A 13,871-nucleotide genomic window follows, 5' to 3' on the forward strand; every position below is an offset into this window, starting at 1 on the left:
ATTGTATTTCCCCAGCTCCACCCTCTGCGGCCTCCCACTGCGCTTAGACGAAACCCTCACACCCACAAATTGCCCCACGGGGCGCTGTGATCTGAGCCCGGCCTCGCTCCCTCACCTCGGGCTCCACGCTCCAGAGCCCCAAAGCCCCCTCCCCCTCCTCCCCCGCCTCCCCTCCCCCTCCCCCCCGCCTCCCCTCCCCCTCCCCTCCCCTCCCCCTCCCCCCCGCCTCCCCTCCCCCTCCCCCCCGCCTCCCCTCCCCCTCCTCCCCCGCCTCCCCTCCCCCTCCTCCCCCGCCTCCCCTCCCCCTCCTCCCCGCCTCCCCTCCCCCTCCTCCCCCGCCTCCCCTCCCCCTCCTCCCCGCCTCCCCTCCCCCTCCTCCCCCGCCTCCCCTCCCCCTCCTCCCCGCCCTCCCCGCCCTCCGTGAATCCCTCCGCAGAGGCCCGTCGGCGTCCCGCCTCCTCTGCTGATTTGCTCCTGGTTGACCGCTGGTCTCTCCCGGTGAAAGTGCAACACTGGCCTTTGCCGCTGCTCTGTCTCTCTGTCTCTCCGTCTGTCTCTCTGTCTGTCTCTCTCTGTCTCTGTCTCTCTCTCGATCCCTAACGGCTGGGACAGTGACTGGCACACAGTAGGTGCTCACTAAGTATTTCAGTAAAGGCCTTTAAGTGGCGTCATTGTGTTTGGTTGCTCCGAATCCCCACCCTGCCTTCTTCCCCCTGGAATCACCTTGTTTTAGGGGCTACAAGCTCGCACGAGCCAACTGGGAGGGAGAACAGCCCAGAAGCTCAAACCACCCGAAGAGCGAAGACGGCCGCCTGCCCGCCGGCCCGAGCCCAGGCCCCCCGAGCCCAGGCCCCCCGAGCCCAGGCCCCCCGAGCCCAGGCCCCCCGAGCCCAGGCCCCGGGCGTCCCCCGAGCAGCGGGACCGGGAGCCCCCCCACCCCAGGCCCGGGGCGGGAGGAGGGGCCCAGCGTCCGCCGCCGCCCGCGCGCCTCCGCCCTCCTGCCCCGGCCCTGCAGTAAGGGCTGTGAACCCATTTACAGGCTGGGAAACTGAGGTTCGGAAGTAATGCCCCTTGGTCTCACGGTGCGGGTCACACGCAGCCCCTGCGCCTTCCCGACGCCCCTCGCAGCGTGCTGAGGGGCTGCTCTGCGCCCGAGGGAGGGGCTGGGGAGACCTGGGAGCACAGCTCGTGGAGGAGAGGGCGCCAGGGTTCCAGAAACGCTCCGAGTTTTTACAGAGGGAAAAATTAGAGCACGTGGGTGAGAATCTGCCTCCTGCCTCCTCCCCTCCTGTCCTCCCCACCCTCTCTGCCCTTTTCCTATTTCCTATTATTATTATAACACAATTTACGGGAGAACCTGGTTTTTTCATAGTGTCCTAAACCTGGCCTGTTCTGGATTAATTATATTTCCAAACTAGATTTGAACTCAAAAGAAAACAATTGAAAAAAACCTTGATCTTGCCCCAACACAACACTGTGATTCAATCTCCTGTGTTTCCTTTCTATTGTTTTGTGTGGTTTCTGATTTTTTTGTTAATAAAGGAATGGGCTGAAAGAAATATTTGCACAATTATGAGTCAACCTTTCTAGACAATTGCCATTGTCCAAAACAAATGGCCAAGACTCATCACAACTCACATGTTACCAAGCAAAAGCAGGTGACATTTCTTGGTTGCTCACCGTGTACATCTGGACAAAGTGCACGAAAGGGCACCTGTGACTCCCAGTAGGTGGCCCAGCAGCACAGCCTTAGTGAATCATTCTTCAGTTCCATGTCCAGTTGCTTCTAGTGTTTAGCTTCTCAGATAAACACAAACCAAAACAAAAGACAATAACGAAAGTCCAGCACAGCCTGTTGTAGTCACAGTCTCCTCCAAATTACAGATTTTGGTCATTGTTACTCAGCAGGAGGGAGATTTTCTTCACTCATTTGCTCACTCAACAAATATTTGTTGAGTGGACTGTGCTGGGTGCTGGGAAAGATGGTGAAAAAACAGGGTCTGTACTTCTGAGAAACTTACATTTGATTGGAGTGGCTTAGCCAGGATGGGTTAGGCTACTCTTTAGTAACAAGTTAACCCCAAAATGTCTGTGGTTAACACAGCAGCTGGTTGGCGACTGTGCTCCGCAGAGTCATCAGAGACTGCTGCTCACGGAGGCAGGCCTTGGTCCGCAGGTTACACATCGGATCACCCTCACTTCCCACTCACAGTTGAAAAGGTGCTGGGAAAGGTGGAGGAATAGTGTTATTTGTTGAGCAGCAAATGTCTCTGCCACATAGACAAAGACAGACAATAAACGCATGAATAAATAGACAAAAAATACCTGAAAAAGATCTCTTACCCTTTGAGAGAGCATGGAGGGATCTGGAGAGTATTATGCTAAGTGAAATAAGCCAGTCAGAGAAAGACAAGTACCACATGATCTCACTCATATGTGGAATCTAATAAACAAAATAAACTGATGGACAAAGTGGATCCAGAGACACAGAAGCATGGAACAGACTGAGGAATCTCAGAGGGAAGGGGGGGGGGGGCGTGAGTGGGCGTGGGGGAGAGATTAACTAAGAATTTACATGCATGTATGCATAATCCATGGACACAGACAATAGTGTGGTGAAGGGATGGGGGGGCAGTACAGGGGGGAGGGGATCAGTGGGGAAGAACAGGGAGCATCTGTAATACTTTCAACACTAAAGATAAATTTTAAAAAATTAAAAAAAACACACCTGAAAAAGGCAGGCTATGCAGATATTGAAGAATCTGCTAGCATTTAGAGATGACAAACTGAGGAGCTAACCGAAAGAAAGATTCATCATGTATCCCTAGTCTCAGGCCTCTGAGACCTAACCCTGACCTGCAGGGACTCTTGTCTCTCCCTCCCAAGACGGGACTGCTGCCACCCCAGGCCTCACCTAACCACCCCTGGAGCTCCGCACACCACCACCAGAACTCCACGGGTCCCTGGTCTCCCTTAAAGGTAAAACAACAGGAAGCCCACCATATCACACTCCAGGGGTCTGGACAGAGGGCAGATGCCAGGTGTGGACTCCCGACCCCAGCTCTGCATCTGAGGTTCTCCTGATCCTGCCTCTTCTTTGGGCCAGCATCACCTTCGTGCTGACAGCAGGACAGCGCCTTCTCGGATTTTCCTGCTTTCCCAGCAGTTTCTGGAGTCATCCTGACTGGCTTGGACTGGCCACGTGGGCCTCGGGGAGTGCGGCCGAGCACCACTGCCCATGCCGAAGTCATCGCCCCCTCCTTGCAGACAGAATCCCCGTGCGTTCAGACAGCCACCTCAAGGAAAGGTGACTTTGTCCCCAGCTCAGAGATCAATCCCAAATAGTCTAAACCAGTAGTCCTCAACCCTGGTGGCACCCTGGAATATTATAACAATTTTAGGAACTTAAAAACAATACTGATGCCTAGGATCCTGAGCTCAAATTTTTTTAATAGACTTTATCTCTTATTGCAGTTTTAGGTCCGTAGCAAAAATGAGCTGAAAGTACAGAGATTTCCCATGTACCTCCTGCCCCTCCACATGCACAGCCTCCCCAACTATCAATATGCCCCATCGGCGTGGTGCATTTGTTACAGTCGCTGAACCTGCATTGATATATCATCATGGATCCTGAGCTTTTGATTCTACATTTCAGGGTGGAGACTGGGTATTAATTAAGTTTTTAAAAGTTCTTCAAGTGGTTTTAATAAAATGCCAGGGTTGAGGGCCCCTGGCATAAGCCTGTAATGAAGTGTGTTTTTCTGGTCAACGATTAATTGAGGATGAGCTTGTGACCTAGTTGTGGGCAGCAGAGTTTGAGGGGAAGTATACAGGGCATTCTGGGGAAGGCTCCTTCCAGGATGAAAAAAGAAGCACAGGAAGGGATGACTCCTTTTCTTAGATGACGCTGTGTCTGGATGTGACCTGTGGCATAGTGCAGCCATCTTGTGACCATGAGGACAGCCCCTTGGAGGTAAGCAGACCTATAGAGAACAGTGTGGCAGAAAGATGGAAATGACTTGGCTCCACTGAGCTACTGGAGGGACCATATCTTTGGACTTTTTGTTATATGTGACAATAAATTGTCCCTCCCTCCACCTTTTAAATAAACATTTTGAAGTGTGTTTTCAGTTATTTGAAAACATCCTAATGGATGGAAGGAACCAACCATTTTTTTCAGGACAGACTCCAACCCCCTCCCCTCCCCTCCCCTCCCCTCCCCTCCCCTCCCCTCCCCTCCCCTCCCCTCCCCTCCCCTCCCCTCCCCTCCCCTCCCCTCCCCTCCCCTCCCCTCCCCTCCCGTCACCTCCGGTCCTCTCCCCTCCTCTCATCCCTCCTCTCCTCATCTCTCCTCCTCTTGCCTCTTGGTCCACTCCTGGCTCCAGCGACTTCCAAGCAGGCTGGCCTGTTCCACTACCTGAGACTTCACTCATGCTTCCCAGCAGTTCCTCTGTCCTGGTGCCCCCTCCCTAGGCCTGCAAGCAGGCATCAGCCAGGCCTCCAGGCTCTGAACACCATGGCATGGCTCCCTCCTGAGTGCTCTGAAGCAATGGGAGACTGCAGAAGGCCTCTGGAGGCGGAGCCTGGGTGTTGGTCGCTGCTTTGCCTCTAATTTGCTCTAGGACTGTATTAATCAGGTCAGAACAGGAAATGGAAGTCACTGTAGGTATTTTCAACAGAAAGAGATACAGTAAAGAGAATTAGATCTCTACGAAATCAGGGAAGGTCCAGGCCTCTGGGAGTGGTTCCCAGGATGTATGGAAAGTACCACCAGGAGAGTTGCCCCTCTGCCTGAGGAATCAGAGGCCACCTCTGGAACTCCCTCTATGGACTGGGAAGTGGCACTGCCACCGTCACTGCCTTTTGACCCTAACCAAAGTGGTGACTGGACACGGGATGGCTGGTGCAGAAAACTCCACATGTCCACGCCCTTGCTTATCAACTCAAGCAATCAAATCTTGGCAAATGCATCTAGCAGAAAGAACTTAATTCTTATCTACAGCTTTCGCTGCAAGAGTCTGGAAAATCTAGTTTTTAGCTTTCTGGCCATTGCCACACAAAAAGCTGCTAACAGGAAACGAGAGTGGATACTGAGAGCCAGCTGACCTTGTGCAACACCGTGAAGTAAGAGTAGATTGCTCAACCCCTTTGAGCCCGCTTCTTTGATCTCCAAGTAGCTATAATATCAATGCCTGCCTCCTAGCATTAGGCGAGGACTTGGCACCGTGCCTTACCAGGAGCTAGTGGATATTACTTCCTCTTTCTGGCACTACGGTTCTCCAAGCCTTAGTGAGGCCCCTTACTCTGAAATAGGCCCAGAGATCACACAGGGGAGACTTTGCAGGAAATGTGGAATGAATGGCCCTGAGAGGGTGGCCCGGCTGTGGCCATGGACAACTAAGGCCCTCATTCAGCACCAGCCTTCCTGGACATGCTGCCCTCTGGGCTCCCGCTGTGGCCACTTAGCCAGGCCAGCAACTGCCGACTCTCCAGCCAGCGATGTTAGTTATATAAACTGCATCTTTTACTTTGTTTATACAAAATTTTGAAAGCACCAACTGGGTGTGGCCTATGTTGCTTAATGTCTCTAAAGGCAACAGAGGTGGTTCGGGCAGGCAAAGCCGCCTCATGCAAACACCGGGACAAGCAGCAGCTGGCAGTCTCTCCGTCAGCCCACTCTTTTCTGTGAGAGCCAGAGCCCGGAGCGCCTGGGGGAAGCCATGCACTCCCTTCAGCGCTAAATAATGAGTGAACTGGGGCTCACGCGAGTCTCGGTCAACACTTTGGATAGGCCTCAGCCTCTTAGCAAAGCAGGAAGAGAGGGAGGCGCAGCAGGCGAGGCGAGCAGGGAGGACAGGGGTCCGTGGGAAGGTGTTTCCACCTGTGTGGTTTGACCCAAATCAAGAGCTGGGAGCAAGCTCATCTTCATTCCCTCACATGACGTGGGTGCCTTGCAGGTTCCAAGCTTCCCACTGACTGCCTTGGCTGGCCTGGGAATGCTGCCCAGGCCTGGCTCCAAGGGTCTCTCCACAGAGCATCTTGCTTTTGAATCAGGGCCAGATATGAGTTCATATGTCCTCATGTGATCTTCTGGAAAATAAATGTTTGTGCTAGTAACTGTTGTGCTTGAGAAAAACAATAGCTCTCTGCTCCCCAAAGCTTGTTCGCCGGGTAGGAGCTGGCAGGGTCGGGGACTGGTTTCTACTGTGGTAACACCTTCTCTTTTTTCTGTCTTTTTTTTAAACCGCACCCAAGGATATATTTTCCACTGCTTTTCAGAGAGAGTGGAAGGAGGAGAGCGAGAGAGAGAGAAACGTTGATGTGAGACACATTGATCGGTTGCCTCCCCCACGGGCCCCAACCAGGGCTGGGGATCAAGCCTGCAACTGAGGTACATGCCCTTGGCCGGAATCGAACCCGGGACCCTTCAGTCTGAGAAGCCGACGCTCCAATCACTGAGCTAAACTGTCCAGGGCCCACCTTTTCTATCTTGGGAAAGCAAAAGAGTGAGACAGGAAAGACCTGGCCCCAGCTGGATGCCCTGGCAGGAGGGATTGGGCCTTCCTGAGCATCCCAGTGCTGAGTTCCTTTTCAGAGAATAGGCCAACAGTTGCTATACAGATGGGAAAAAGTTTTCTTCTATTTCTGCTCCAAACCTGTGCTCGGTGTGATGTAGGCTGGAGAACATACATGCTGACCCCTCTGTCCCATGCCCTCGGAGCCTGGCGAGTTGGTCGCAGCACTCTCTTCTGCAGAATCACCTGAGGTTCACAGGACAGTAATGCTAGGCAACAAGCCCAGAGGGGCAGAGCTGGCGGCTGCAGAAAACTCTTTCCATCCCCAGGTATCACAAAGAACACGCACTTTGGAGGCGATAGAGACCCAGTGTCAGATTCAGGCTCCACCACTTTATTTGGGCAACACTTGATTTTTCCGATTTGGTTCTCTCCTTTGTAAAATGAAGATTAGCGTATCTATCTATCCCAAAAGGTTGGTATCTGATCAAATAAGAAAACGTGCCTAATGCTGCCAGCCCAGTTAGCACACAGTGGAGACACCTCTGCCCAGGAGCATTCCATCCGCACACCCCTTCCAGCCCGCACAGCGGCGGGGGAATGCCCGCGAGCTCGCACAGACTCGGCAGCTTTTCTCTTCTCCCTGCTCTTCCTCCCCCTTCTTCCCACAGCTTTGTTCTGAGGAGTGTTTAACTTACTCCAAAAAGGAACCCTGAGAACTTTCGCAGTGTCCGTTGGCATAAAGGGAAAGTCTGGGCTATTTGTAAATTAGCCTCCTCTAGTCTATATCAGTGATTTTCAGCCTTTTTCCATCTCATGGCACATAAACTAATTGCTAAAATGCTGCAACAAACCAAAAAATAGATGAGATGATATTTTTTGCTGATCTGACCAAAAAAAAAGGTATACTTTTGACTCATTCACACCAGACAGCTATTGTTGTGTCAGCTGTTGTTGTGTTGGCTGTTGTCTCTTTTTAATTTGACACTCTCAGGGAAAAGAGGTCAGTGCCCTGACCAAATAGTCAGGTTTGCATGTTTTAAACATTCTTGTGGCACTCGGGTTGAAAATTGCTAGTCTGTATCTTTATTTATTTAAAAAATTTATCTTTATTGTTGAAAGTATTACAAATGTCCCCTTTGTTCCCCCACTGATCCCCTCCCCCCTGTAGCCACACCCCCAGGCCTTCACCACACTATTGTCTGTGTCCATGGGTTATGCACATATGCATGTAAGTTCTTAGGTTATCTCTCCCCACCCACCCACCAACCCCTGCCTTCCTTCTGAGATCCCTCAGTCTGTTCCGTGCTTCTGTGTCTCTGGATCTATTTTATTCATTGTTTATTTTGCCCATTAGATTCCACATGTGAGTGAGATCATGTGGTACTTGTCTTTCTCTGACTGGCTTATTTCACTTAGCATAATACTCTCCAGGTCCCACCATGCTGTCTCAAAGGCTAAGGGGTCCTTCATTTTACAGCTGCATAGTATTCCATGGTGTAAATGTCCAAGAAGATGCTTGATGTGATTTCAATCTCCTCGAACTTGTAGAGTCTTGTTTTGTGTCCTAACATGTGGTCTGTCTTTGAGAATGTTCCAAGTGCACTTGAGGAGAATGCATACTCTGCAGCTCTGGGATGAAATATTCTGTAAATGTCAATTAAATCCATCTGATCTAGTGTGTCATTTAGAGTCACTATTTCCTCGTTGATTTTTTGTCTGGAAGATCTACCCAGTAAAGTCAGTGGGGTGTTCAAGTCCCCTGCTGTGACTGTATTGCTGTCGATCTCTCCTTTAAAGTCCTCCAGAAGGTTTTCTTTCAGCCTGTGTGAGTCTTTTGTTCTGAAGTGGGTCTCTCGTACACAGCATATATCTGGGTCTTGTTTTCTTATCCATTCAGCTACTTTATGTCCTTTGATTGGAGCATTTAATCCATTTACATTTAAGGTTATCATTGATAGGTCCTTATTTATTGCTATTTTAATTCTTTATGCCTATGTTTCTCATTCTATTTCAACTTATAACAGCAGTCCCTTTAACATTTCCTGCAATGCTGGTTTGGTGGTGATAAACTCCTTTAGCCTCTTTTAGTCTGGAAAGTTCTTTATTTCACCATCTATTTTGAACGATAGCCTTGCTGGATAGAGTAGTCTTGGTTTCAGATCCTTGTTTTGCATTACCTTGAATCCTTCATGCCATTCCCTTCTGGCCTGTAGACTTTCTGATGAGAGGTCAGCTGACAGCCTTATGGGAGCTCCTTTGTAGGTAATGGATTGCTTTTCTCTTTCTGCCTTTAAGATTCTCTCTGTCTTGGATTCTTGGCATTTTAATTATGATGTGTCTGGACATGGGACTCTTTGGGTTCTTCTTGCTTGGGACTTTCTGTCCCTTCTGAACTTCTGTGACTTTTTCCTTGACCAAGTTGGGGAAGTTTTCTGCCATTATTTCTTCAAACAGGTTCTCTTTTCTTACTTTCTAGGCCTTCTGGCACTCCTGTGATGTGAATATTGTTATGTTTCATGTTGTTCCACAGCTCCCTTAAACTGTCCTCCTGTTTTTTAATTGTTTTTTCTTTTTGGTTTTCTGATTGAGTGATTTTTTTTCTACCCTGTCTTCTAATTCGCTTATCTGATCCTCAGCTTCCTCTAATCTGCTGTTTAGTCCTTCCAGTGTTTTTTGTTTTGTTTTGTTTTGTTTTTAATTTCTATTATTTATTCTTAATTTCCTTCATAGTTTCCATATCTTTTATCATGCTGTTGAGCATCCTTATGATCAGTATTCTGAACTCTATATCCAATAGATTGCTTATCTCCATTTCATTTAGCTCTTCGTCTGGAGAATTGTTTTGTTCTTTCATTTGGGGCTTGTTTTTTGGTCTCCCCATTTTGACTGCATGTTTGGATTTGTTTTTATGTATTAGGTAGATCTGCTAGGACTCCCAGTCTTTTGGAGGGTCTCTGGTGCAGGCAAATGTCAGATGCTGTTTGTGACTGGCCTTGAGCACCCTGTTTGAAGTTTTCCACACTCCACAGCTTGTGGTTCCCTCTGCAGGGCTCAGTGTGTTTGGACAGGACTGAGAGGTGCACCAAGGTCTGCTTTTCCAAGCCCTGGGTCCAGAAGCAAATCAGGCAAAGACTCAAAGCACCCAGAGGCTGATTGTTATTCAGTCTCTTGATGAGCCTCAGGCTGTAGAAACTCCACAGGATGGGGTGTGAGGTTTTTCTTCAGAGTGGGGCAGTTGCTTCCTCCCAGGCAAAAGCTGCTTGGAGGGTAAATGTCTGTTCAGAAAGACGTCCTCTGTCGTATGGGGGAATGACTCAGCACAGGAATCTAGATGGCCGCCCTCTGAGCTCTATCCCCCAAGCCAACATCCCTAGATTCTCCTCACACAGCTCTAGTCCACTCTGTCCTCCCTCTGCTGGAGCCCAAGGTGAATGGCTGTACAGGAAACCTTGTGTATTGGCACTTTAAGAGGGGGCCTGCATTTCCAGCCATCTCTTCCTGGCAGACAGAACCCCTGCTTCTTTTCATAGCCAGAAGTTATGTGGACACCTTTCTCAGTTCTGGTGCTCTGGGCTGGAGAGCCCAGTTTGGGGTTTAGACCCCAAAGTCCTCAGTGGGAACCCCCCCACAGCTGAGATATCCCTCTGGACCTTCAGCTGCTGCAGGTGGGAGCCCAGCCAGCCCTCTTGTGCCTCCGCACTTCCTACCAGTCTCTGTGTGGTCTCCACTTTTCCTCCATGGTTATAAGGGTGCTTGCCAGCTCATCTTCAGTTGCAGTTGATTGTTCAGGATGGTTTTTCTATATTTTAGTTGTAATTCCAGTTTGGTCCTGGGAGAGTGTCAGTGTAGCTTCCACTGAATTTGCCACCATCTTGAAATCCCTCACTGGTCTGTAGCTTTAAAATATCAGGAGTCAAGGACCAGAATTTAAGGAAGAAAGAAAGAAAAAAGACCCTAACATCTCTTAAATGTCTACTATGTTCCAGGTATATATATATATATATATATATATACACACACACACACACTCATTTACTTCTTGTATCAATAGTTTCTGTGAGGTTATTATTTTTAAAAATATTTTTAACTGTGGTAAAATACACATAACATAAAATTAATCATCTTAAACATTTTAAATTTCAGGATTGTTAAGTATATTTACATTGTCCGATCAATCTCCAGAACTCTTCATGTTGCAAAACTGAAACTCTATAGTCACTACATAACAATTCCCACCCTGGCTGGTGTGACTCAGTGGTTAGAACGTGGGCCCATGCGCCAAAGGGTCTCGGGTTCAATTCCTGGTCAGGGGCACATACCTGGGTTGAAGTTTCCATCCCTGACCCTGGTCTGGGTGCATGCAGGAGGCAACCAATTGATGTGTCTCTCTCACATTAAGTTTTCTCTCTCTCTCTCTCTCTCTCTCTCTCTCTCTCTCTCTCTCTCTCTCTCCCTCCCTCCCTCCCTCCCTTCTACTCTCTCTAAAAATCAATGGGAAAGATATCCTGGAGTGAGGATTAACAATAAACAAACAAACAAATAACAACTTCTCATTTTTCTACCCCAGCCCTGGACAATCATTGTTCTACTTTCTGTCTCTATGAATTTGATTACTGTGGGACCCTCATATAAGTAGCTCATATGAATGGAATCATACAGTATTTGTCTTTTTTGTGACTGGCTTATTTCACTTAACATTATGTCTTCAATGTTCACAATGTTCCCATGTTGTGTGGCACATGTCAGAATTTCCTTCTTTTTACGGCTGAATAATATTCCACGGGATATATTGACCATATTGTGTTTATCCTTTCATCCACCAATGGATGCTTCCACCTTTTGGCTGTGAATAATGCTGCTATGAGAATAGGTGTACAAATATCTGCCTGAGTACCTGCTTTCAACCCTTTGGGGTACACACCCAGATGTGGAATTGCTGGGTCACGTGGTAACTCTTATTACAATGGAAGAACAAGCTAAAGAGAATACGTGACTTGCCCAAGGTCAACAAAGTAAGAAAGTAGCAGAGTCAGAATATAGCCCAAGTCCATTTAACTGAGCTTAAATTATATATGTTCTTTCTCCTGTTAAAAGATAAACTGAGATGTATTAAAAATTGTAAAAGTTGGGGATGGAGTGAAGGAAGATGGTGGGGCCAAGCTTCCCCACACCTACTGCATGGGCAGGTGGGCTCCAGTGCCTTCAGAGACGTGTAAGAGCCTGCTGAGGAGGCGGCGATGGCTGAGCTCATGGGAATGGGAATATGCCTTGAAGCAGGGCCAGGGTCTGGAGTGGTGTCTGCATTCCTAGCCTCTGTGACAGGTCCTCAGGTCTTGTACAAGTGCCCAGGGAGCAACCCTCGGGCAGCAGCTAGTACCCTGGAGACAGCAAGTTTACATACAACCTATATTCACTGATTTGGTCAAAGGCTTGCTACCAAGACTGAAGAAAAAAAGTTGGTGCTCTGGTGTTTAATCCGCCCTATGTAGTGACTCCACCTGAAGAAGTAGGAAGTCACAGAGCAGAGGCAACTGGGGCTGGTGGCAGAGATGGTCACAAGGTCATGGACAGATTCTTTCCACTGGTTCTAGGTCTTCTTTCTACTTGGCTATCATTAAAGAGTACAGTCCAGAAGAAATTTTAGAAACAATGAACATACACAGTCTACAAGGAACGACTACACTTTCTAGGCGAGCAGCCAAGAAACCCTGCCAGCCCTGAAGTCCAGCAAGTCCTAATATACAATGTGTGCTCTGTGTTATAGTGAATAGTAGATTACATTGAATATACATATGAATACATATTGCATTGCATATATGTAAACATATATTAAAGCTGAATGTATTCAGCATATTTTGAAACTGAGGTCATTTCTTTGCTAACAAGTAAAACTGTCAGGAATTTGTTACACAGGAAAAGGCGGGAGTAAGGCATTGTCATTTACCAAGGAGTCAAGCCTACAGGAGCATTTGTGTAAGTGCAAGTACGCACACAGATATATAATTTGCATTATATCTAAAAGGTATTTATATTATATATGAAAGGATATTAATTTCAGCATTTCCTATAATAGCAAAACAAGGAAGTCAACCCATTGTCCACCATTAAAGGAACTGGTAAAACAAATGACAGAATATCCACAACACTGAACATGAGTGACAGCCAGTCATTCAATATGAGTCAGATCTGTATATACAGAACCCCAACTATTGAGTGGGGAAAAAAGCAAACTACAAAAGAGTATTATCCAATATGTCTATTTTTGAAAAACCAACAGAGCGAGTAGATTTGTGTGTAAATAAGAGTTTCAGAAGACACCAGGTGGGAATGGAGGAGCTTTCGCTCTTCGTGGGAGCATCCGCACAATGATCATGTGTTACTTGTATAATTTTAAAACGTTTTTTATTTAAAAATATTTTAAAATTTACTTTCACTTGCTTATTGTCTTCATTTTATTATTTAGAATGCCTTCCGCTTTCATTTTTCTCACTGGTAAGATTTTTTTCTACCTTTATCTTTTATCATATATTTCTGTCTTCTCCTTGAATATCTATTGTAAACTGCTATACATTTTTTTTTAGATCAGGAGAAGTGTATGTAAATAAACTTACCATTCTTAATCACATTTTTAAAAGCTTAAAAAAAATTTAAAAGTTTATTTGAGCAAAGATGTGTTGGAATCAAGCAGCACCGACCGGGGTGATGCCGAGCCTCCGCTGCGGGGCGCCAGCGGGCGCGTTCGGAGCCGGGGCGGCCGAGGGCCGAGGGGTTTGGCGGCCGCTTTGCTCGCGCCCAGCCGGCTGCCTGGGCTCGGCGTCCTCAGGCTTTGATTTCTGACCTGGAGGCGTTCACAGGCGTGGGCCTTGGCTTGCTTAAGCGGGTGCTGAGGCGTCAGAACCGCCCCCATCTAGGGGCGCCCTTGTTTACTTGCGTTAACGCTCCGGCGAGCCACGGCCAACGAACTGCCCTCTTTCCGCCCGCGGGCTTGCGCCCCGAGTGGTCGGAAGCACCCCTGGTCCTTCGTGCCAGGCAGCCTCTCTTCCCAGCGTGTCCCTGAACGAAGGTAGAAATACAGGCCTGCTCGGCTGAGCACACAGCTCAGGCTGCCCCACAGGGGGACGGCCGCTCAGACTGGCCCTCACAAGCTTTGGGTCTCTGAGGAATGAAGGTTTTCCTCCCCTTTTCCAGACTGTGTTAAAATGTAGGTTTTTGTCGTTTTTCAGGTGTGGCAAGGCCAATAGATCAGGAGACAACTGCCTTTGAAAAGATCGTTTCTTACACAAAATTCCCAAGAGGAGGGGGCACTCCATGTCACTGGGGGCCACATGGAGAAGCCCCAGGGTCAGCCAGCGG

General features: G+C 48.3%; 1 pseudogene across 1 annotated transcript; it reads left to right on the forward strand.

Annotated features, from left to right (window-relative positions):
- The first annotated feature begins 11,664 nt into the window (after positions 1-11,664).
- LOC308546657 (methyltransferase N6AMT1 pseudogene) lies at positions 11,665-12,239 on the forward strand (annotated as a pseudogene). Its single transcript has one exon. The product of its transcript is annotated as a methyltransferase N6AMT1 pseudogene (transcript).
- The last annotated feature ends 1,632 nt before the right edge of the window (positions 12,240-13,871 follow it).

The sequence above is a fragment of the Miniopterus schreibersii genome (genome assembly GCF_964146895.1).
Source record: "Miniopterus schreibersii genome assembly, chromosome: 16".
Taxonomy (NCBI): domain Eukaryota; kingdom Metazoa; phylum Chordata; class Mammalia; order Chiroptera; family Miniopteridae; genus Miniopterus; species Miniopterus schreibersii.